This window comes from Chlorocebus sabaeus, chromosome 6, assembly GCF_047675955.1.
Source record: "Chlorocebus sabaeus isolate Y175 chromosome 6, mChlSab1.0.hap1, whole genome shotgun sequence".
NCBI lineage: Eukaryota > Metazoa > Chordata > Mammalia > Primates > Cercopithecidae > Chlorocebus > Chlorocebus sabaeus.
In genome coordinates this window covers 20,122,007-20,147,864 of record NC_132909.1, presented here as the reverse complement: position 1 = coordinate 20,147,864, position 25,858 = coordinate 20,122,007, and the positions used below count along the sequence as shown (strand labels likewise).

Here is a 25,858-nt window from a genome sequence, read left to right as displayed (position 1 = left end):
ATTATAGTTAACAATTCTGTATATTAAACAATCACTGTTCAAATTACTGTGTGGTTTGTCTCCTGTTTGGATTCTGATACACACAGTATGTGTCTCCTTGTGAAGAAGGCATCTGGGCCAGGCGCAGTGGCTCACGCCTGTAATATTCCTTGAGTTGCAGGCATGGCTTAGGGTTATTTGTCCTCTCCTTTAACATAATGTAACATAACATAATGTGATTCATTCGTATATCTATGTATTTTTTTGAGGCAGGGTCTCACTCTGTTGCCCAGGCTAGAGGGCAGTGGCGCCATCATAGCTCACTGCTGCCATGACCTCCCAGGCTCAAGCAATCCTCCCATCTCAGCCTCCAGAGTAGCTGGGACCACAGGTGCACCCCACCATGCCTGGCTAATTTTTAATTTATTTTGAGACAGGGTCTTGCTATGTTGCCCAGGCTAGCTTTGAACTCCTGGGCTCAGCAATCTTCCCAGCTTGGTTTCCCAAATTGCTGGGATTACAGGCATGAGCCACCGCACCTGGCCCATCCACTTGTTGTGTATCAACCAGTAGTCTATTCCTTTTTGTTGCTGAGTAATGGTCCACTGAATGCATAATCCACAACCTGTTTATCCACTCAGTATGATGGACATTTGGGTTGTTTCCAGCTTAGGGGTATTATGAATAAAGCTGCTATGAATATTCATGTACAAGTGTTTGAAGTGTTTGTGTGGACATATGTTTTCATTGCTTTTTTTTTTTTTTTTTTTTTTTTTTTTTTTGGAGACAGAGTCGTGCTCTGTCACCCAGGCTGGAGTGCAGTGGTGCAATCTCGGCTCACTGCAACATCCGCTTCCTGAGTTCAAGCCAGTTCTCCTGCCTCAGGCTCCCAAGTAGCTGGGATTACAGGCACATGCCACCATGCATGGCCAATTTTTTGTATTTTAGTAGAGATGGGGTTTCACCGTGTTGCCCAGGCTGGTCTCAAACTCCTGAGCTCAGGCAATCCGCCCACCTCAGCCCCCCAAAGTTCTAGGATTACAAGCGTGAGGCACCACGCCTAGCCTTATTATTATTTTTTTTCCGAGACAGACTCTCACTCTGTTGCCCAGGCGAGGCTGGAGTGCAGTCTCGCCATCTTGGCTCACTGCAACCTCTGCCTCCCGGGTTCAAGCGATTCTCTTGCCTCAGCCTCCCAAGTAGCTGGGATTACAGGTGTGCGCCATCACGCCTGGCTAGTTTTTGTATTTTCAGTAGGAGACGGGGTTTCACCATGTTGGCCAGGCTGGTCTTGAACACCTGACCTTAAGTGATCTGCCTGCCGTGGCCTCCCAAAGTGCTGGGATTACAGGCATGAGTCATTGCGCCCAGCCGTTTTCACTGCTCTTGAGTAGATACTTAGGAGTAGAATTTTTGGATCACATGGCAGGTGTATATTTAACGTTACAAGAAAATGCCCGCAGTTCCAGCATGACTGTACCATCTGCATTCCCAAAAATTCTGTATGCATTGTAGTTGCCAGCACCTGGTATTGGTACTATCAATCTTATAAAGTTTACACAGAATGGTTTCCTTTTCATTCCTTCAGGATACTTTCCTCTACCCAGTTCCCTTATTAATTTTTTTGTTTGTTTGTTTGAGACGGAGTCTCACTCTGTCACCCAGGCTGAAGTGCAGCGGCATGATCTCGGCTCACTGCAACCCCCGCCTCCCAGGTTCAAGCGATTCTTCTGCCTCAGCCTCCTGTCCATTATTAATTTTTAACTCTTTTGGTCGGGGACGGTGGCTCATGCCTGTAATCCCAACATTTTGGGAGAATGAGGCAGGGGGATTGCTTGAGGCCAGGAGTTCCAGACCAGCCTGGGCAACACAGCAAGACCTCCATCTCTACAAAATATAAAATTAACCAGACATGGTTGCAAGCACCTGTAGTCCCAGCTACTCGGGAAGCTGAGGTGGGAGGATTGCTTGAACTCAGGAGGTGGAGGCTGTAGTGAACTATGATAACACCACTGTGCTCCAGCCTGGGTGACAGAGTGAGAACCCATTTCAAAGAAAAAAAGAAAAGAAAAGAAAAAATTGCATGCAGCCCCTGGGAAGCTGCTGGTGTTACTGAGTAAAGCCCTCCCCATCTGGCATCCGGGAGTGAGCTCTGAGCACAAAGACTGTTTTCCTCCCTGCTAACATGAACAAGTGCTGCCTACAGAACACAGAGTTCACAGTCATCCATTCAACTTGACCAAGAGGCCAGTGGGAAACGAGTGTATTTATAACAGCCCCAAATCTCATACCACTGACTTAAAAACAAGCAAACAAAAAACCACAATCAGTCATCCAGCCTCTTGTTTGAAAAAGTGACGGGATAGCAAGGACCGTCAGATGTTTAAAAGAACTAGCAGCCTGAAAGAGAAACATTAAAGTAAACAAGCAGAAGGAAAGTGAACTGACCCCAGAGGAAACAGAGACAATTCACAGGACCAAAAGAACATGGAGGAAGCCAGCCAGGGCTGGCTTCATGGGCGTGCAACCTGTGGGTTCACATGTGGCCCACCCTCTTTTCAGTGCTCCACTGTGGCCATCTTGACATTCTTTTTCTTTTCTTTTTTTCTTTTTTTGTTTTTTTGAGATAGAGTCTTGCTCTGTCTCCCAGGCTAGAGTGCAGTGGCACAATCTCAGCTCACTGCACCCTCCGCCTCCCGCGTTCAAGTGATTCTCCTGCCTCAGCCTCCTGAGTAGCTGGGACTACAGGCGCCCACCACCACACCTGGCTAATTTTTGTATTTGTATTTTTATTTATTTATATATTTTTTGAGATGGAGTTTCGCTCCTGTTGCCCAGGCTGGAGTGCAATGGTGTGATCTCGGCTCACTGCAACCTCCACCTCCTGGGTTCAAGCGATTCTCCAGCCTCAGTCTCCTGAGTAGCTGGGATTATAGGCATGAACCACCAAGCCAGACTAATTTTTGTGTTTTTAGTAGAGATGAGGTTTTGCCATGTTGACCAGGCTGGTCTCAAACTCCTGACCTCAGGTGATCCACCTGCCTTGGCCTCCCAAAGTGCTTGGTTTATAGGCGTGAGCCACCGTTCCTGGCCAATTTTTGTATTTTTAGTAGAGACGGGATTTCACCATGTTGGCCAGGCTGGTCTTGAACTCCTGACCTCAGGCAATCTGCCCGCCTCAGCCTCTCAAAGTGCTGGAATTACAGGCATGAACTGTGGCTCCCAGCCTCAACATTCTTTTTATTTATTTATTTATTTATTTATTTATTTATTTATTTATTTTTTGAGATGGAGTCTTACTCTGTCACCCAGGCAGGAGTGCAGTGGCATGATCTTGGCTCACTGCAACTTCCACTTCTGGGTTCAAGCGATTCTCCTGTCTCAGCCTTCCAAGTAGCTGGGACTACAGGAGCACACTACCACGTCTGGCTAATTTTTGTATTTTTAGTTGAGACGGTGTTTCACCATGTTGGTCAGGCTGGTCTCGAACTCCTGACCTCAGGTGATCCACCCACCTCAGCTTCCCAAAGTGCTGGGATTACAGGTATGAGCCACCACACCTGGCCAACATTCTTTTAAATTAAAATTTTGTATGTATGTGTGTGTGGAGACGGGGTCTCACTATGTTGCTCAGGTTGGTCTCCAACTCCTGGCCTCAAATGATTCTCCTGTCTCAGCCTCCCAAAGTGCTAGGATTACAGGCCTCAGCCACTGAGCCCGGCCTCAACATTCCTAATTATTTCTGAACAAGTGGCCTTGCATTTTCATTTTGCAATCGGCCATGCAAATTATGTAGCTAGTCCTGGGAACACTTAGATTTGCAAAGATGTTCTAAACAGAGTAAGAACAGGATACTATAAAAGGAAGAATGTCTACAAGAAGAAAAAGAAATTCAAAGAAAAGGATTGGATGAGTTACTAACAGAAAAACACTTCTTTCAAAAGGGAAAAATTAAAGCTATGAGAAACTCTAGGAAAAACATAAAACTGTATCTGTGTTACAGCTATTTGATAAAGTTCACAAAAAAGGAATCCTTTTGACCTGGAGGCTAGGGGCATTCTCTTTACATTGGATTTACTTATGGGTTTTCTTGGGAAAAGGACTCTTTTCAACAAAATGGTGCTGGGACAACTGGAAATCTATACGCAAAAAGATGAATTTAGACCATTACCTCATACCAGAATCAACTCAAAATTAATCATACATCTAAATTTAAGAGTTAAAACTATAAAACTTTGAGAAGAAAACAGGAGAAAATCTCATGATCTTGCGTTAAGCAGAGATTTTTTAGATCCAACACCAAAAACTATGATTCATAAAAGAAAAAATGGATAAATTAGACATTATCATAAGTTAAAACTTTTGTACTTGCACATTATAGATCTGATAAAGCGCTTGTGTATATAAAGCACTCATAAAATTCAATGAGATAAACCAGTTAAAAAATGGACAAAAGGCGGGCACAGTGGCTTACGCCTGTAATCCCAGCACTTTGAGAGGCTGAGGCAAGTGGATCACCTGAGGTCAGGAGTTCAAGACCAGCCTGTCCAACATGGTAAAATCCTGTCTCTCCTAAAAACACAAAAATTAGCCGGGCATGGTGGTGGGCGCCTGTAATCCCAGATACTCGGGAGGCTGAGGCAGGAGAATCACTTGAACCCGGGAGGTGGAGGTTGCAGTGAGCCAAGACTGCACCGCTGCACTCTAACCTGGGCAACAGAGCAAGACTCTCTCTCCAAAAAAAAAAGAAAAAGTTGAACATGGCTGGGTGCAGTGGCTCATGTCTGTAATCTCAGCACTTTAGGAGGTCAAGGTAGGAGGATCGCCTGAGTCCAGGAGTTCCAGGCTGCAGTGAGCTACGAATGCGCCACCACACTCTGGCTTGGGAGACAGAATAAGACCCTGTCTCTAAAAAAAAAATAAATAAATAAAAATAAAATTAAAAAAAAAGTTAAACATAAACTTACATGAGACCAGACCCAGCAATTCTACAACTAGATTACCCAAGAGAAATGAAAACATACCTCCTACCTCCATGCAAACTCTCGTATGCTAATGTTCATAGCAGCATTATACATTTGGAAATACTTCAAATGTCTATCAGCTGATGAATGGATAAATGTGCCATATCCACAAAATAGAATATTGCTAAGCAATAAAAAGGAATAAACACACTATAGCATGAATAAACCCCAAAGCAACATGCTACATGAAAGAGGCCAGATGCAAAAGGCCACATATTATATAATGTGCTTCTATGAAATGACCAGAAAAGACAAATCTATTTGATCAGAAAGTAGATTAGTAGTTGCCCTGGGCTAGGCTGGGAACAGAGTGACTACAAATAGGCACAGGGGATATTTTGGGGTGATGAAAATGCTTTGTCACAGTGGTGACGGTTGCACAACTCTGTAAAGTCACTAAAAACCATGAAGTTGTCCACTTTAACAGGGCTGAAGTTTTCGGTGTGTAAATTACACCTCAAAAAAGCTGATTTAAAAAAACACGGCAAACTTTGCAGTTAAAGCATGTAGGGCTTAAATATGGAAACAGAACAGAATGTAGATGTTTCCCCCTTGACAATGTAAAAGCAAATGTACAGCTGGGTGCGATGGCTCACGCCTGTAATCCCAGCACTTTGGGATTTAGTGCTGAGGCGGGATGATCCTTTGAGTCTGTGAGTTCAAGACCAGCCTGGACAACATAGCAAGACCCCCATCTCTACAAAAAAATTAGCAGGGCATGGCGCATGTGTGTGTAGTCCCAGTTATTTGAGAGGCTGAGGTGGGAGGATTGCTTGAGCCCAGAAGTCAAGGCTACAGTGAGCCGAGATCCCGCCACTGCACTCCAGCCTGGGTGACAGAGTGAGACACCATCTCCAAAAAAAAAAAAAGAAAGAAAAGAAAAGAAAAGAAAATGAGCAAACGAAACAGTGCAATGTTACTGCAATTCACTAAAAATATTATCAAAGATAACTCCCATACATCCCTGGTGGAATCCATTTGGAATCACTTTGGAAACCGCTGGACTTTTTTTTTTTTTTTTTGAGACTGAGTCTCACTCTGTCGCCCAGGCTGGAGTGCAGTGGCACGATCTCAACTCACTGCGACCTCTGCTTTCTGGGTTCAAGTGATTCTTGTGCCTCAGCCTCCCAAGTAGCTGGGATTACAGGCGCCTGCCACCATGCCCGGCTAATTTTTGTATTTTTAGTAGAGACAGGGTTTCACCATATTGGCCAGGCTGGTCTCAAACTCCTGAGCTCAAGTGATCCGCCTGCCTTGGCCTCCCGAAGTGCTGGGATTACAGGCATGAGCCACTGTGCCTGGCCCACTGGACATTTGAAGTAAAAATGAAAATGTGCCTGCCCCATGGCCCAGCAACTCCACCCCAGAGCCAGAAAACACATACAAGAATATTCATGGCAATCTTGTTCCTAACAGCTTCAGACTGGAAAAGTCCCAGATGCCCGTCCACCGTAGCACATACAAATAAGTCATTAATAAGATAAGATGGACTACTATATAGCACAATAATACAAATATTACAAATACAAGTATTATAAATAATACAAATACAAAATAAGGAATAAGCCACAAGTACCCAGAACATGAATGATTATCAAAAGTAAAAAAAGAAAAAAAATTTTTTTTGAGATAGGGTCTCACTGTGTTGCCCAGGCTGAAGTACATGGGTACAATCATAGCTTGCTGCAGCCTCCAACTCCTGGACTAAATCGATCCTCCTGCCTCAGCCTCCTCTGGAGCTGGGACCACAGGCACACACCACCATGCCTGGCTAATTTTTGTATTTTTAGTAGAGATGGGGTTTCACCATATTGGCCAGGCTGGTCTTGAACTCCTGACCTCAAATGATCTGCCCTCCTCAGCCTCCCAAAGTGCTGGGATTATAGGCATGAGCCACCACACCTGGTCCTTTCTTTGTGCATGAGAATGTCCCCTCTGCGAGATGGGAAATATGCAGGTCCACATCTGTCATCCACAATCTACATGTTTAAAAGCTCAGAAAACCAAAAGTTTTTCCCGGACCCATTTGGTGGCAGGAGCTGACTCAAGCTGTCATGAGGTTTTGTATAGTCTTTAGTTACTCCCCTGAGAATGAACGTGCATTTCACTGAAGCCTATTAGTGTTTGATTACACAAATGCTCCTCAGCCCTACTAGGGTACTTATGTAACATACCAAATAGGCTCCGTACGACTTGCTTACTATTCAAAGTCTAGGCTGGGCATGGTGGCTCACGCTTATAATCCCAGCACTTTGGGAGGTTGAGGCAGGCAGATCACTTGGTCAGGAATTCGAGACCAGCCTGGTCAACATAGTGAAACCCCGTCTCTACTAAAATATGAAAATTAGCTGGGCGTGGTGGTGCGTGCCTATAATCATAGCTACTTGGGAGGCTGAGGCAGGAGAATGGCTTGAATCCAGGAGGTGGAGGTGGCAGTCAGCCGAGATTACACTACTTCACTCCAGCCTGGGTGACAAAGGAGAGTCTGTCTTCCAAAAAAAAAAATTAAAAAAAAAAATCAAAGTCTAGATTCCCAAATGCATGTGGCCCAAGAGTTTTGGATCAGAGATGATGGACCTCTAATAATCCCTGCCCCTCACGGTTGTAGGGAAATTTCATGAGATCAGGGCCTGGCCCTCGACAAATATTTGCTGCCACTGTGAAGAGTTACTATGATTAGCAGCAAACGCCCGGCTATGGGATTGGAGGAGTTCACGTGGGCACCTCCATATGCTCCCATCAGAGACTAGAAGAATGTGGGGTAAGGACAGACGTGCTTAGGAAAAAACAAGGCGAAACACAGCAGGACAAAAACTGAACCTCTGGCACGATCGTTCGATGAATTTGCAAAAGGAAAAACAAAATACAAAGTTCCAAATCTATCCCTAGAAAAATGAGTGGTGACTGGGTGCGGTGGCTCACGCCTGTAATCCCAGCACTTTGGGAGGCCAAGGCAGGAGGATGGTTTGAGCCCAAGAGTTTGAGACCAGCCTGGGTAACATAGTGAGACTCCTGTCTCTACAAACAAAATTTAACAATTAGCCGGGCATGGTGGTGTGCGCTTGTGGTCCCAGCTACTCGGGAGGCTGAGGTGGGAGGATCACTTGAGCCCAGGAAGTTGAGGTTGCAGTGAGCCGAGACTGTGCCACTGCACTCCAGTCTGGGTGAGAATGAAACCCTGCCTCAATTAAAAAACAAAAAGAAGAAAAGAGAAAGAAAGGGCTCAGCTGCAGCAGTTAACAGTGTCAGTCATAGGTGAACAGGCTATAATAGTTAAGGAAATACCTTCACAAAATACTAACAGCTACTGTTAACTGAGCATTTATTTTGCTCTAGGCATGTGGGAATTGCTTTACAAAATCTCACAGAAGCCTCAAACCACCCCATGAAGTAGGCACATGGGGAAACTGAGGCTTGGAGGATGAAAGCAACATGCCCAAGGTCGCCCAGCAAAGAAGCAACAGAGCCACGTCAAAAGACAAAATTACAACAAATTTAGTTATAGATCTAATGGGTTTTTATTCAAGATTCCGGAATGGGGCAGCCTCCATTCTACAAAACAGACTGAGACCCCCACTGGGTAGTAAGAGAATGGTGGGTTTTGTAAGGTGGGACCAAGGGAAAAGAATAATAGAAAAAAAGAAAAAAACCCAAAAAACCAAAAAACTGAGCCAGGCACAGTGGCTCACTCACTCTTGTTATCCCCAGAACTTTGGGAGGCCAAGACCGGTAGATCACCTGAGGTCAGGAGTTCGAGACCAGCCTGGCCAACATAGTGAAACCCCATCTCCACTAAAAATACAAAAATTTGCCGGGTGTGGTGGTGCGCACCTGTAATCCCAGTTACTCAGGAGGCTGAGGCAGGAGAATTGCTTGAACCCAGGAGGTCAAGGCTGCAGTGAGCTGTGATTGTGCCACTGCACTGCAGCCTGAGCGACACAGTGAGACCCCATTTCAAAGAAAAAAAAAAAAACCTGCTGGGGGGTATACAGGACTCCATAGTCTGTGCTACTGTATACATGTCTTCTGTCTCTTTCTGTTTCAAAATCATCTTACTTTATTTTCTCCCAATTTTTACTATGAAATTTCATTATAGCCGGGTGCGGTGGCTCAAGCCTGTAATCTCAGCACTTTGGGAGGCCGAGACGGGCGGATCATGAGGTCAGGAGATCAAGACCATCCTGGCTAACACGGTGAAAGCCCATCTCTACTAAAAATATACAAAAAAAACTAGCCGGGCGCGGTGGCGGGCACCTGTAGTCCCAGCTACTCGGGAGGCTGAGGCAGGAGAATGGCGTGAACCTGGAAGGCAGAGCTTGCAATGAGCTGAGATCCGGCCACTGTACTCCAGCCTGAGCGACAGAGCAAGACTCCGTCTCAAAAAAAAAAAAAAAAAAAAAAAAGAAATTTCATTATATAGATAAATTGAAAGAGTAATCAAATGAACATTGCTATACGCTCCACATTTTGCCTCTTTTTTTTTGGACAGAGTTTCACTCTTGTCACCCAGGCTGGTGTGTAATGGTGTGATCTCGGCTCACTGCAACCTCCACCTTCCGGGTTCAAGCGATTCTCCCACCTTAGCCTCCGGAGTAGCTGGGATTACAGGTACTCGCCATCATGCCCTGCTAAATTTTTATTTTTGTAGAGGCAGGGTTTCACTATGTTGGCCAGGCTGGTCTTGAACTCCTCGGCCTCCCAAAGTGCCGGGATTACAGGCGTAAGTCACCGCACCTGGCGGCCTTGATGAACTACTCTTCAATACTTCCTAATGAATCTCTTAAGATTAAGGGCAACCTGGCCGGGCATGGTGGCTCACGCTTGTAATTTCAGCACTTTGGGAGGCCAAGGCTGGTGGATCACGAGGTCAGGAGTTCGAGACCAGGCTGACCAACATGGTGAAACCCCATCTCTACTAAAATTACAAAAAAAAATTAGCCGGGCATGGTGGCACATGCCTGTAATCCCAGCTACTCAGGAGGCTGAGGCAGGAGAATCGCTTCAACCCAGGAAGTGGAAGTTGCAGTGAGCCAAGATTGTGCCACTGCACTCTAGCCTGGGCGACAGAGTGAGATTCCGTCTCAAAAATCCATTCTGCCGTCAATACCCACTCCGTGAACAATTTCCCCTACTGTCTCTAGCAGGTCTTCTGTAGCTGCTTCCTCCAAACAAGATCCCCATGGGGGCTCAAACACCATTGGGGGTGTCAGGTTTCATCTCTTTTAATCTAAAACACTTCGTTTTCCATTTTTCTAAAAGAGATTATATTACTTTTATTATAGAAAAAAATTAAGGCAAGCTTTTCTATTTGATTTGTAAGCCATATGTAGAACTTGATTGGAATTGAAGAAATTAATATTTACATAAATACAAAAATGTTATTTTAAAAATTTATCTTTTTGTCTGGGCGCTGGTGGCTCACGCGTGTAATCCCAGGACTTTTGATGGCCAAGATGAGTGGATGGCTTGAACCCAGGAGTTCGAGACCAGCCTGGGTAACACGGCAAAACCGTATCCACAAAAAATACACAAAGTAGTGGGGTTTGGGGGCATGTACCTGTAGCCCCAGTTACTCAGGAGGCTGAGGTGGGAGGATCTCTTGAGCCCAGGAGGTCGAGGCTGCAGTGAGCCATGATTAAGACACAGCACTCCAGCCTGGGCAACACAGTTTTGATTTGATTTGATTTGACTGAGATGGGGTCTCAAATACATATATATGTGTGTGTGTGTGTGTGTGTGTGTGTGTGTGTGTGTGTATATATATATTTTTTTTTTTTTGAGACAGAGTCTCGCTTTTATCGCCCAGGCTGAAGTGCAAATGGTGCAATCTTGGCTAACTGCAACCTCCACCTCCAGGGTTCAAGCGATTCTCCTTCCTCAGCCTCCTGAGTAGCTGGGATTACAGGCACCCACCACCATGCCAGGCTAATTTTTGAACTTTTAGTAGAGATGGGGTTTCATCTTGGCCAGGCTAGTCTTTAACTCCTGACCTCAGGTGATCTCCCGGCCTCGGCCTCCCAAAGTGCTGGGATTACAGGCGTGAGCCACCGCGCCGGCGCCCGGCCTAAAACTGTATTTTTTAAAAAGAAGTTCCTTAGCCAAGACTTACAAAAAGAGAGTCATGGCCGGGCGCGGTGGCTCAAGCCTGTAATCCCAGCACTTTGGAAGGCCGAGACGAGTGGATCACGAGGTCAGGAGATCGAGACCATCCTGACTAACACGGTGAAACCCCGTCTCTACTAAAAAATACAAAAAACTAGACGGGCGAGGTGGTGGGCGCCTGTAGTCCCAGCTACTCGGGAGGCTGAGGCAGGAGAATGGCGTAAACCCGGGAGGCGGAACTTGCAGTGAGCTGAGATCCGGCCACTGCACTCCTGCCCGGGGACAGAGCGAGACTCCGTCTCAAAAAAAAAAAAAAAAAAAAAAGAGAGAGAGTCAACGGATACTAGGTATATTTAATGGAACAATAAATTCAAGTTAAAAAAATATTTTATGTTAGAAAAGTAGCCAATAGAGAAGCCAAAAGTAATGTCCTGACTATACAGGGAGGTGATTATATAGGGAGGAGGAAAACCATGGAGATGATTAAAGTTGTCTGCTATTTTTAGCAAGGGATCCATGAACGCGTCGTCTAAAAGTTGATGAAATAAGAAATAACAATCCAAAAATCTGCTTTAAAGATTTGGAAATAGATACCAAAGGAATAAAAGGTGGAAAACGTTAAAAACGAGGCACCAGCGATCACGAGTTACTTTTTGCCATTTTTGAAAAGTAATGTAGTTACAAAAAAATGTATTTGGCCGACAGGGGTTGGGGGCGGTGGTGAGGGAGAGGCTGTTGTTTAAAGGCGGGTTGTTTTCCATGCAAAGCTCTGTCCTGTCCTACGTGTCTGAGTGTCGTGTATTACTGGAACATTTTTAAAGAAGTATTATTTATTTTACAACTAGATTCCCATAATATTTGTCTTTCAAAATATGGAGTAAATAGACGCTGTCTAAAGTCGAAGAGACAGTATACAGAGCTTTAGAACATACCGCTGAAGATTGCAAAAGTAACTTGGCAGAACAAAATTTAAATTGAGAGTTGGGGCCATAGCGAAACACATAATGTGCCCAAGTAGCTAAATCAAGAAACCGCCCTCCGAGGCTTCTGATTCACAGATTCTGCGAAGGGACAGACGGCCAGAAGACACAAAATCAAGCAGCGGTAAAAAGCGGCCAGGCCTTCCCCGGGCTGTTGCGCCCACGTGTTGGTTTGCAGCGTTTGGCAGGGGTTTTAGATGGTAGCCTCCGCGGACGCGCGCCAGGGGTGGAGAGGCCTGGGCGTTCGAACACCCACGTTCAAAGCAAAGCCCTTCCAGATTTGGGACTTTCTAACGTGCATCTGTATAACTTTGGGTTTAAAGGAGCCTCGGGCCGAGGGAGGGCCCGGGGAAGGGACGCTGCGGGTTATGGGACTCTCAGGGACCCGCCCCTCCGGGTAGGGCCTGGCGCGGGAATCCTTCCCGGGGCGCCCCAGCTGTGGGCGAGAACGGGACTGACGTTTGGGTCCCGACCCGGGTCCCCTACCTGTCCCGGCGCTCACCTGGCGGGCTGCTCGGAAGCTGCAGCGGCGGGCTAAGCTCCTTTCCTCCCTTTGCTCTGGGAGGCAGTCGGGGGCCTCCCGTGATCGGCGTGGCCTAGGGAGCCCCGGGACCCGCGGTCTAGGCAGTCGGTCCTCTCCCGGGGCGTGGCGGCTGCAGCCCGGCGCCGGGGGCGGTGACTCTGAGATCCCGCGGGCGGGTGCGGGAGGCCGCCCCTCCTCCGGCGGCTGGGCCAGGCGGGAGCGAGGGCGGGCCGGGGAGCTGGGAGGCCTGCGTGAGGCAAGCGGGAGGCCCAGTTGCCGCGGAGGGACTGGTCCTAGCTCCCCACCCCCATTCAAATTCCGTTTCCTTCTGGTTCTGGCCTCCTGCTTGCGGCCGTCTCCACCCCTCACATGTATGGGATCCTGCCCAGGTCCACGGTTGGTAAACCGCTTAGCTGTGATCCCGACCCAGGGCCTGATTCGAAACACTTGGATCAAAGTCCCTGGTCACAGGGATTTTCTTGTATTTACGTTGCTTCCCAGGGCTAGATTCTCACAGCCCGGGCCTGATCTTAAATTAAATCCCTTCACCACACACACTCTCTGTGGCAATGACAAACCTGTACCCTCCTACCTTAGGACTCCTCCGTCCTCCCCATCCCCCCAGCTATAGACAACTGAATTAATCCGGCTGGGGCCACCACCCATTTTCTCCCTTTACCTCTGCCCTTGGGTCTTTGCAGTCCCTTCTGATGGCCCTAGATTGCAGCAGGGACCTCAAGGTGACTGATCTCAGACACTCCAGAGCTAGTTTTCTGGAAGCCAGGCCTTGCCCACACTGGTAAATCATTCTCCAGACTCACTGGCTCGTATCTGCCACTGTGCTACACGCTTTACATGCATGACCTCCTCATGGACGCCTCTCCTGAGAAACTGAAGTCCAGAGATATCTGGTCTATTGCACGTAGTCCAAGTCGCTAGCTTGGAGGGGTCACACAGCCAGAGAGCCTGGATTCCCCAAGGCCCCTTCCCCTAGAAACCTCAGCCAGGCCCCACAGCGCCATCGTGAGGACGGCGTGAGAGTCTGCGTGTGCAGCGCGGAGCACAGTGCTGGGCTCAGAGCCAACGCTAATTTGACTACTATTGTATTATTTGTACCAACCGCCTTTGAAAGCATTTTCTGCCGTGAGTTGTAAAATTACTGTATTATTGGTAGAGTTTTTAGCACAGATCCACACGCAGTTTCTTATGTGAAAGGCGTAGGCCTAGTTCGTTTTGCATTCCGGATGTTGGGGGTTTTATTTATTTTATTTTATTTTTTTGAGACGGAATCTCGCTCTTTTGCCCACCCTGGAGTGCAGTGGCTCGATCTCAGCTCACTGCAATCTTCGCCTCTCGAGTTCAAGCAATTCTCCTGCCTCAGTCTCCCGAGTAGCTGTGATTACAGGTGCCCACCACCACGCCCAGCTAATTTTTGTATGTTTTAGAAGAGATGGGGTTTTGCCATGTTGGCCAGGCTGGTCTCGAACTCCTGACCTCAGGTGATCCACCCGCTTCGACCTCCCAAATTGCTGGGATTACAGGCGTGAACCACCATGCCCGGTCTTATTTTATTTATTTTTTATTTATCTAGTTTTTTTTGAGACAGGGTCTCGCTCAGTCACCCAGGCTGGAGTGCAGTGGCTCAAACGTAACTCACTGCAACTCTGAATTCCTAGGTTCAAGGGATCGTCCTGCCTCAGACTCTCGAGTAGCTGGGATTCCAGGTATGAGCCAGGCCTGGATTTTAAAATACAGTTCAGATATCCATACAGAGTTCTGCAATATCCCCCCGGGTTGGGGGCAGTACCCCAAGTGCATGATATTTCTGCTTCAAAGTCTGTGTGGAGGCCGGGAGCAGTGGCTCACACCTGGAATCCCAGCACTTTGGGAGGCCGAGGTTGGTGAGTCACTTGAGGTCGGGAGTTCGAGACCAGCCTGGCCAACATGGTGAAACACTGTCTCTACTAAAAATACAAAAATTAGCCGGGTATGTGGTGCGCGCCTGTGGTTCCAGCTACTCAGGAGGCTGAGGCAGAATTGCTTGAACCCGGGAGTCAGAGGTTGTGGTGAGCTGAGATCTTGTGTCACTGCACTCCAGCCTGGGTGACAGAGCGAGACTCTGTCTCAAAAATAAATAAATAAATCAGTAAATAAAAAATAAAAGCTGTGTGGAGAGAAATACGCACTCAGTGGAAGAGATGGTATAAATAGCCTAATGTGGATGCAGGCAGGTCTCACTATTTGAAGAGCTGGGGGCCTAATTTATGAAGAAACCGTAGGTTTGCAGATAAGAGATTTTAGCCCTGGTGCTGGGATGATTTTTAAAATCAATACTGTTATTAAGCGACTGCTGTGATGCAGCCTACATACTTTTACAGGCACGAAACAATTTACTTCTACAGATAGTATCTGTTTATTACAGATAAATTAGAAGAAGCACAGGGGGTCTCAAGTTAAATAATTTGGATAATCAAAGGATGCGAAAGGATTGGTAAGAGATTGCTGGGGAATAGTCCAAAACTATCACCCAACAGACACCTTATTCATTACAAAGAGGAAAAAAATGTACCTATTCAGTGGGGTGGGGGAACTCTGGAAAGCAACTTCTTTTTTTTTTTTTTTTTTGAGACGGAGTCTTGCTCTGTTGCCCAGGCTGGAGTGCAGTGGCACAATCTTGGCTCACTGCAAGCTCCGCCTCCCGGGTTCAAGCGAATCTCCTGCCTCAGCTTCCTGAGTAGCTCTTTACATATCACTACATAGGGAGCTTCCTTATTTTATTTTAATTAATTAATTTTATTATTTCTTATTATTTTTGAGACAGAGTCTTGCTCTGTTGTCTAGGCTACAGTGCAGTGACTGGATCTTGGCTCAGTGCAATCTCTGCCTCCCGGGCTCAAGCGATTCTTGTGCCTCAGCCTCCTGAGTAGCTGGGATTACAGGAACGTGCCACCACGCCCGGCTAATTTTTGTATGTTTAGTAGATAGGGGATTTGGCCATGTTGTCCAGGCTGGTCTCGAACTCCTGACCTCAGGTGATCCTCCTGTCTTGGCCTCCCAAAGTGCTGGGATTACAGATGTGAGCCACCACGCCTGGCCATAAGTAGCCATTTCTTCATGCTGCTCAATTATCTGACATCCAGGGGCTTGCATATGTAAGGACAAGAATACTAACTAATCTTTGTTCTTTGATAAAATCATTAAACAGTTGTTCCTCTAAATCTTCCTCCAAACCAGACTTCCCTAATTATTTCAACATTCCTTCCAAAGGCCATCGCTTAAAGCGTTCACAAATCTAATGTCAGATGTTTGCGATTGTTGTAAATACCTTAACAAATAGACAAAGCCATTGTGTGTTATTATAATGATTACAAAGCTAATGCATACTTGTGCTGACACGTGTCACCAGTGTGCTGATACCCATGGATTTGAGCTTGTTTCTTTATTATTGTTATTATTACAAAAAGTGGAATTGTTTATTTTTCATTTATTTATTTATTTTTGAGATAGGGTCTGGCTCTTTTACCCAGGCTGGAGTGCAGTGGCACGATCACAGCTCACTGCAGCCTTGATCTCCTGGGCTCAAGTGATCCTCCCACCTCAGTCCCTCAAGTAGCTGGGACTACAGGGGGCACACCACCACGCCCGGCTAATTTTTGTATTTTTTTGCAGAGACGGGATTTTGCCATGCTGCCCAGGCTGGTCTTGAACTCATGAGTTCAAGCAATCCACCTGCCTCAGCCTCCCAAAATGCTGGGATTACAGGCATGAGCCACTGCACCTGGCCTTGTTTCTTTATTATTGCTATTCTAGTTTTTAGGCTCCTTTCCTGCAGGGAGCGTGATTTGACTCACCCAACATAAGGAGTCCTGGTTACTGCCTCGGACTTGCTGAGGTTTCGGCTGTAGGTCGGAGCCAGTGTCAGGAAGGCTGATGATTCAGGGCCGGTGGCGAGGCCTGGGGAGCCTCTAGCAGGGCAGCCCACTGAATGTGGTTGTCACTCGAGCCTGTCCACATGCTTGGATCTGAACAGGAAGGGAGGTTTTATTTATGGTCTTGGTCGTGCTTTCCCTCGGAGTCACATTTGTTCCTGGTATCTCCTCACGTGGTGCAGGCTGATGTGCCTACTCTGCAGCTCTTTCTGCTAAGCAAGGCCTGTTTCTACCCAGTTAAATCTAAAGCCTTCCATCACAATAAAACTCCAACTGTCATTCCCGTCAAACACAAAGAACTGAACTAGGAGGCCCTGACACTTGCCATTCTGATGTGTTATCAGATGTTTATATTGGCCAGGCACAGTGGCTCATGCCTGTAATCCTAGTGCTTTGGGAGGCAGCAGGATCACTTGAGACCAGGAGTTCAAGACCAGTCTGTGCAACATAGTGAGACCCCCATCTCTACAAAACATTTAAAGATTAGTTGGTTATGATGGTGCGTGACTGTGGTTCTAGCTACTTGGGAGACTGAGGCAGGAGGATCGCCTGAGCCTGGGAGGTAAGGTTGCAGTGAACTGTAATCGTGCCACTGAACTCCAGGCCTGAGTGACAGAGCAAGACTCTGTCTCGAAACAAACAAAGAGTGGCTCACGCCTATAATCCCAACACTTTAGGAGGCCAAGGCGGGCAGATTACCTGAGGCCAGGAGTTTCAGACCAGCCTGGCCAACATGGCGAAACCCTGTCTCTACTAAAAACACAAAAAGTAGCCAGATGTGGTGGCGTGTGCCTGCAATCCCAGCTACTAGGAGGGCTGAAGCAGGAGGATCGCTTGAACCCGGAAGGCAGAGGTTGCACTGAGCCAAGATTGTGCTACTGCACTCTAGTCTGGGCAACAGAGTGAGACTCCGTCTCAAAACAAAAAAACAAACAAGCAAACAAAAACAAAGTTTACATCTTTGCCTATCTAAGAAGTGAAAAGAAAACAAAAAGAGGTGTTGCCCTGGTATCTTCCTTCGCATGTCTCCTCAGGTGAGGACATTGGTCATCTTTTCATGTGTTTAAGAGCTATTTGCGGCCGGACGTGGTGGCTCACGCCTGTAATCCCAGCACTTTGGGAGGCCGAGACGGGCGGATCACGAGGTCAGGAGATCGAGACCATCCTGGTTAACACGGTGAAACCCCGTCTCTACTAAAAACACAAAAAATTAGCCGGGTGTGGTGGCGGGCGCCTGTAGTCCCAGCCACTCGGGAGGCTGAGGCAGGAGAATGGCGTGAACCCGGGAGGTGGAGCTTGCAGTGAGCCGAGATCGCCCCACTGCACTCCAGTCTGGGAGACACAGCAAGACTCTGTCTCAAAAAAAAAAAAAAAAAAAAAAAAAAAAGAGCTATTTGCATTGATTTCTCCATAATTTATCTGTTAGTCACCTTTGCCCATTTTTCTGTACTTACTGGCCAGGTGCCGTGTTTTAAAAATGGTGCAATGGGCCAGGCACAGTGGGTCATCCCTGTAATCCCAGCACTTTGGGAGGTAGAGGCAGGTGGATCACTTGAACTTCCGAGTTTGACCAGCCTGGCCAACATGGTGAAACCCCATCTCTACTAAAAATATCAAAATTAGGCCAGGCGTGGTGGCTCACGCCAGTAATCCCAGCACTTTAGGAGGCCAAGGTGGGCAGATCATGAGGTCAGGAATTTGAGACCAGCCTGGCCAACATAGTGAAATCCCGTCTCTACTAAAAATACAAAAATTAGCCGGGTGTGGTAGTTGGCACCTGTAGTCCCAGCTACTTGGGAGGCTGAGGCAGAAGAATCACTTGAACCCGGGAGGCAGAGGCTGCAGTGAGTTGAGATCGTGCCACTGCACTCCAGCCTGGATGACAGAACAAGTGTTTGTCTCAAAAATAAATAAGTATTAAAAAATACAAATATAAATACAAAAATTAGCCTGGCGTGGTGGCGCATTCCTGTAATCCCAGCTACTTGGGATGCTGAGGTGTGAAGATCGCTTGAACCCAGGAGGTGGAGGCTGCAGTCAGCTGAGATTGCTCCACTGCACTCCAGCCTGGGTGACAAAGTGAGGCTCTGAAAATTAGCCTGGCATGGTGGCATATGCCTGTAATCCCAGCTACTTGGGAGGCTGAGGCAGGAGAATTGCTTGAACCGGGCAGGCAGAGGTTGCAGTGAGCTGAGATTGTGCCGCTACTCTCCAGCCTGGGTGGCAGAGTGAGACTCCATCTCAAAAAAAAAAAAAAAAGAAAAAGAAAAAAAAAAAAAAGAAAAGAAAAAACCACAGTGAAGTCTGGTCTGACCCCGGAGCCCTTAATCACCACCCCAGGATACCCCATTTACAAGCACAAGAACCACAGTTACACTTAGATGCCCCCTTCTCTGGGCAGAGGTTTCCTAAGACTTTGTATATATTAAGTCTTGCTGGGATTACAGATGTGAGCCACCATGCCTGGCCTCCTTCCCTCCCTCCCTCCCTCCCTCCCTTCCTTCCTTCCTTCCTTTCTTCCTTTCCTTCGTTTTTTTTTTTTCTTTTTGAGATGATCTCTTATTATGTTGCTCATCTAGTCTCAAACTCTTAGGCTCAAGGGATCCTTCCATCTTAGCCTCTTGAGTCGCTGAGATTACAGACACATGCCACCTTGCCCAGTTCGTTTTTGCCATTTTCTGTTTGCTAGAAGTGAATCCCTAGGTTCGACTCATACTTGAGGGAAGGGGATTACACAGGACTGTGAACACCAGGAGGCAAGGCCCATCAGAGGCCATCCCAGAGGCTGCCTCCCACAACTCAGGACAAAGAGGAGATGGAGGTTGGGGACAATTCACTGTGTCTAGCGCTGCTTCTCTAAGGGGAAAGGCAGCTAAACTTATACTGGTGAGGGGATGGCTTCTAGACACCAGTGGAGGACAGAGTGTCTCTGTGAACTTTCTGGGGGCACTGGGGAAGGTATTTGTGCACAGAAAAGACTAATGAGGCTGGGCACAGTGGCTCACGCCTGTAATCCCAGCACTTTGGGAGGCTGAGGCAGGTGGATCACCCGAAGTCAGGAGTTCGAGACCAGCCTGGCCAACATGGTGAAACCCTGTCTCTACTAAAAATAGAAAAATGAGGTGGATGTGATGGCGCATGCCTATAATCCCAGCTACTTGGGAGGCTGAGGCATGAGAATCACTTGTAACCAGGAGGCAGAGGTTGCAGTGAGCAGAGATCTCGCCACTGTACTCCTGTCTGGGTGACAGAGTGAGACTCTATATATATATTAAAAAAAAGACCAATGACTTCCTGGTGTTTGTTGTTGTTGGTGGTGTTTTGTTTTGTGTTTTGAGACAGAGTCTTGCTCTGTCGCCCAGGCTGGAGTGCAGTGATGCGATCTCGGCTCACTGCAACCTCTGCTTCCCGGGTTCAAGCGATTCTCCTGCCTCAGACCCTGGCTAATTTTTGTATTTTAATAGAGACAGGGTTTCACCATATTTGCCAGGCTGGTCTCAAACTCCTGACCTCAGGTCATCCGCCTGCCTCAGCTGCCCAAAGTGCTGGAATTACAGGCGTGAGCCACCGCACCTGGCTCACTTTTGTATTTTGTATTTTGTATGACTTCCTGTTTTAAGTTAATTTTCTTTCATTTTTATTTTTATTTTTTAGAGACAGGGTCTCTCCACGTTGCCCAGGCTGATCTCAAACTCCTGGCCTCAGGCAATCCACCGGTCTTGGCCTCCCAAAGTGCTGGGATTATAGGCATGAGCCACTGCGCCCAGCCCTTAAATTAATTTTTGATGTATTAAAGCTACCAATGTAAACATTGTTTTCCTTAAGCTTCAAAGTTGTACTTACAGATACTATTCTATTTATAAACCTAATACATTTTAGCAGTCACTTTTAGGGAGGCCTTTGATTAATGTCCAACCAATTCCAGTTGCAACAGCTTCACATTCCATTTAGAATCTTAATTACATTCTGTTCAGTGTTCTGCTTTCACAAATTTAGACAGTTCGATTTTTTGGGAAGCTCAACAGACGCTTCTAAGAAGCAAAACCTTTCCAAGTACTTAACTTTTTTTTTTTTTTTTTTGAGATGGTCTCTTGCTCTGTTGCCCAGGCTGGAGTCCACTGGCGTGATCTCGGCTCACCGCAAGCTCCGCCTCCTGGGTTCATGCCATTCTCCTGCCTTAGCCTCCCAAGTAGCTGGGACTACAGCCACCACACTGGCTAATTTTTTGTATTTTTAGTAGAGACGGAGTTTCACTGTGTTAACCAGGATGGTCTCGATCTCCTGACCTTGTGATCCGTCCACCTTGGCCTCCCAAAGTGCTGGGATTAAAGGCATGAGCCACCGCGCCTGGCCAGTAGTACTTAACTCTTATAATAAATTAAACATATCAAAATCTTTAAAACATCCCAGTAGCATTTACTTACCTAGAGTAAAATTCTTTTACTCACGCTTCAGTGAAAAATTACAAGTCCACAGCAATGAATTTACACAATTACATGTTTTACCTTGGAAGACTTAAATTTACAGGATAAACGTGTCACATTTCCTAATATGCCAAACTCTTTTTTTTTTCCCCAGATGGAGTTTAGCTCTGTCGCCCAGGCTGGAGTGCGGTGGCGCTATCTTGGCTCATTGCAACCTCTGCCTTCCGGGTTCAAGCGATTCTCCTGCCTCAGCCTCCTGAGTAGCTGGGATTACAGGTGCCCGCCCGCCACCATGGCCAGCTAATTTTTGTATATTTAATAGTGATGAAGTTGTTGGCCAGGCTGGTCTCCAACTCCTGACCTCGTGATCTGCCTGCCTTGGCCTCCCAAAGTCCTGGGATTACAAGTGTGAGCCACTACGCCTGGCCTCCAAACTCTTTTATTTTTAAATTTATTTTTATTTTTTATTTTTGAGACAGAGTCTCGCTCTGTCACCCAGGTTGGAGTGCAGTTGTGTGATCCTGGCTCACCGCAACCTCGGCCTCCCAGATAAAAGCGATTCTCCTGCCTCAGTCTCCTGACTAGCTGGGATTACAGGTGTGTGCCACCATGCCAGGCTAATTTTTGTATTTTTAGTAGAGACAGGGTTTCACCATGTTGGCTAGGCTGGTCTCGAACTCCTGACCTCATGATCAGCCTACCTTGGTCTCCCAAAGTGCTGGGATTACAGGCATGAACTACTGTGCCTGACCCAAACTCTTTTAAACATTACAAATACTTAAAATACCAAATAGCCCAGATGATTTTTTTTTTTTTTTTTTTTGAGATGGAGTCTTGCTCTGTCGCCCAGGCTGAAGTGCAGTAGTGTGATCTTGGCTCACTGCAACCTCCACCGCCCGGGTTCAAATGATTCTTCTGCCTCAGCCCCCCAACTAGTTGGGATTACAGGTGCACACCACCACTCCTGGCTAGTTTTTATATTTTTAGTAGAGACGGGGTTTCTCCATGTTGGCCAGGCTGGTCTTGAACTCCTGACCTCAGATGATCCACTCGCCTCAGTCTCCCAAAGTGCTGGGATTACAGGTGTGAGCCAACGTGCCCAGCCTGAGGATTCTTAAATATAACATAAAAGTCTTAATTCTGGGGCTTTGATTTCCTTCATCTCTCTATTCGATTTTAAGCCTTCCTGGCTGAACATGAAAAGACACACATAAGAAAACAATTTTACTGGCCAGGCACAGTGAGTGGCTCACGCTTGTAATCCCCGTACTTTGGGAGGCCAAAGTGGGAGAATCACTGGAAGCCAGGAGTTTGAAATCAGCTTGGGCAACAAAGGGAGACCCTGTCTCTGTTCTTATTTATTATTATTATTATTATTTTATTTTATTAATTTATTTTTTGAGACAGAGTCTTGCTCTGTCGCCCAGGCTGGAGTGTGGAGTGCAGTGGTGTGATGTCAACTCACTGCAACCCTCTGCCTCGCGGGTTCAAGTGATTCTCCTGCCTCAGCCTCCGGAGTAGCTGGGGTTACAGGCACCTGCCATGACGCCCGGCTAATTTTTTTGTGTAGTTTTAGTACAGATGGAATTTCACCATGTGGGCCAGGCTGGTCTTGAGTTCCTGACCTCAAATGATCCATCCACCTTGGCCTCCCGGAGTCCTGGAATCACAGGTGTGAGCCACCGCGCGTGGCCTCTTATTTATTATTGTTTTTTTGTGGTGGGGACAGGGTCTCACTCTGCAGCCCAGGCTGAAGTGCAGTGGTGTAATCATGGCTCAGTGCAACCTCAACCTCCTGAGCTCAAGCCATCTTCCCGCTTTTGCCTTCCGAACATTTGGACTACAGGTGCGTGCCACCATACCCAGCCAATTTTTCTATTTTTTGTAGAGATAGGGTTTTGCCATGTTGCCCAGGCTGGCCTAGAACTCCTGACCTCAAGTGGTCCACCCACCTTGGCCTCCCAAAGTGCTGGGATTATAGACGTGAGCCACTGTACCTGGCCTCCTGCCTCTATTCTTTAAAAAAAAAAAAAAAAAAGAGAAAAGATAACAATTTTGCTAGCTAGGTGAGATTAATTCTTGGCCAGATAATTTATTATTGGAAAGGGAGTTTTGACTTTCTAGTTATGGAAAAAAACCTTAGCCTGGCATGGTGGCTCACACCTGTAAGCCCAGCACTTTGGGAGGCTGAGGCAGGAGGATCACTGGAGCCCAGGAGTTCGAGACCAGCCTGGGCGACCTAGGGAGACCCCCATCTCTACAAAAAAATTTAAAAAATTAGATGGGTGTGGTGGCACGCATCCATGGTCCCAGCTACGTTGGAGGCTGAGGTGGGAGGGTCGCTTGAGCCCAGGAGGTCAAGGCTGCAGTGAGCTGTGTTCGCACCACTGCACTCTAGCCTGGGCAACAGAACAAGACACTGTCACAAAACAAAACAAAAAAAACAACCTTTTCAAAAACCCTGCTGAGCCCTTTTAAAATTGTTACCATAACAAACGGACTTCATGGGCTACAAAGGTTTGGTCCTCTGGCCTTCGATCTGGGTTCATGGTGTATCATCAGCTCACTTTCCTAACCAGTGACATTAGAGGGATGTCTGTAGCTACCCAGGTGGCTGGAGGCTGGACTGGCGTCAGCCGGTCTCTCTGTCGCCCAGCTCTATTCTACATTCCTTCTGCATTCCATCTCACCATCTGGCCTGGCCACGGCCCCTGAGAGTAGTTACATGATGCCTGGCATGCAGATGATACTCCCTGTCACCCCTTTGGCTGGCTTTCCTCCTGGCCAGGCTGATGTTGGGGTTGTGACCCAGAGATGAACAGGCAGGTCTCAGAGGGCCCCTTGGGGATGCTATAGATTGTTCCTGGGAGGGATCGGCTCTCACAATGTCAACAGAGTGCAAGGGGAATGCAACTCATCTGTCATCTACCAGCCTAGGGGCGGCACCGTGTGCAGCTGCCAGGCTCAGATTACAAACCTCAGAGGCTGCAGGCTTGGGAGAGGAGCCCATGTTGGGGGAGGTCAGATAACAGGCTTTGGGCAGGCTGGAGGAGGATGGAAGGAGGAGGCTGGCCAAGCAGCCTCCAAGCCCAGCCCTGACACCAGTCAATCCAGAGATGAGCGCCTACTGCATGCAGCACCTTTTTGTTTTGTTTTGTTTCTTTCTTTGAGACAGGGTCTCACTCTGTTGCCCAGGCTGGAGTACAGTGGTGCCATCATAGCTCACTGTAGCCTCTAACTCCTGGACTCAAGCATTCCTACTGCCTCAGTCTCCTAAGTAACTGGGATTACAGGTGTGCACCACCATACTCAGCTAATTTTTTGATTTTTTTTTTTTTTTTTTTTTTTTTTTGAGACGGAGTCTTGCTCTGTCCCCCAGGCTGGAGTGCAGTGGCGCCATCTCGGCTCACTGCAAGCTCCGTCTCCTGGGTTCACGCCATTCTCCTGCCTTAGCCTCCCAAGTAGCTGGGACTACAGGTGCCCGCCACCACACGCGGCCAATTTTTATGTATTTTTAGTAGAGACGGGGTTTTGCCGTGTTAGCCAGGATGGTCTCGATCTCCTGACCTCGTGATCCACCCGCCTCAGCCTCCCAAAGTGCTGGGATTACAGGCTTGAGCCACCGCGCCCAGCTTTTTTTTTTTTTTTAATTAAATCGAGACAGTTTCGCTATGTTGCCCAGGCTGGTCTTGAACTCCCGGGCTCAAGTGATCCTCCTGCCTCAGCCTCCCAAAGTGCTGGGATTACAGGTGTGAGCCACCACGCCCAGCCTAACACCTGCTATGTGCAGGGCGCTCTCTCAGGGTTCTGCTCTCTCCAAGGTGGAGGAGTGATAACCCAGCTGTGCGGTGATCCTGTCTGAGGAGTGATGGCAGAAGTCAAGCGTGTTCTGAATGTCCTTTGAAGGAAAGACAAAAGGATTTGCTGCTGGACTGGATTTAGTGTGAGAAATGGGGAGAGAGAGGAGTCCAGGACAAGCCAGGCTCTTGGGTCTGGCAGCTGGTGAAATCAGAGTGCCGCTCCCTGAAGATGGCGTGCGGAATTGGAATAGGTTTAGAAGGTTGCAAAATCAGTTCTTTCTGGGCACGTGCTATGAACTTCCAGGCCAATGTTTCTCTAAATTTTGTAACCATAACCTGAGTAAGAAATGCATTCTGGCTGGGTACGGTGGCTCACACCTATAATCCCAGCACTTTGGGAGGCCGAGGCGGTGTGGATCACATGAGGTCAGGAGTTCGAGACCAGTCTGGCCAACATGGTGAAACCCTGTCTCTACAAAAATACAAAGATTAGCCAGGTGTGTTGGTGGGCACCTGTAATCCCAGCTACTCGGGAGGCTGAGGCAGGAGAATCACTTGAATCTGGGAGGCAGAGATTGCAGTGAGCCGAGATCGCACCATTGCACTCCAGCCTGGGTAACAGAGCAACATTCCATCTCAAAACAACAACAACAACAACAACAACAACAAAAACAGAAATGTATTTTACACAACAATCAATACACCTAAAAGTAAAATTTCTGCAGCAATATTTACCCCTTGCTGTGTGCGGTGCACTCTGATATTTCCTATTGAATTTCATTTAAAAAAAATTGTGCTGGTTGTGACTTTTATCCATGGGTCATGACCTAAAAATTGAAAGTTATCATTCTCAGTTCTACCTCTCTAAAAAAACAAATCAGGCCAGGTGTGGTGGCTCACACCTATAATTCCAGCACTTTGGGAGACCGAGGTGGCCAGATCACTTGAGGCCAGGAGTTCGAGACCAGCCTGGCCAACATGGTGAGACCCTCATCTCTACTAAAAATACAAAAAATTAGCTGGGCGTGGTAGCACATGCCTGTAATCTCAGCTACTCGAGAGGCCGAGGCAGGAGAATCATTTGAACCCAGGAGGCG

General features: G+C 47.3%; 1 protein-coding gene across 2 annotated transcripts in view; it reads right to left on the bottom strand.

Annotated features, from left to right (window-relative positions):
• Window positions 1-12,916, bottom strand: part of FBXO17 (F-box protein 17) — a 34,234-nt gene extending 21,318 nt beyond the window's left edge. Inside the window, exon 1 of one of the 2 annotated variants that reach the window (XM_037991643.2) lies at window positions 12,572-12,916. The gene's annotated coding sequence lies outside the window, so the exon portion shown is untranslated. The remainder of the gene's footprint in view (window positions 1-12,571) is intronic. The other variant, XM_007996736.3, reaches the window with a different exon arrangement.
• Between the last annotated feature and the right edge of the window lie 12,942 nt (window positions 12,917-25,858).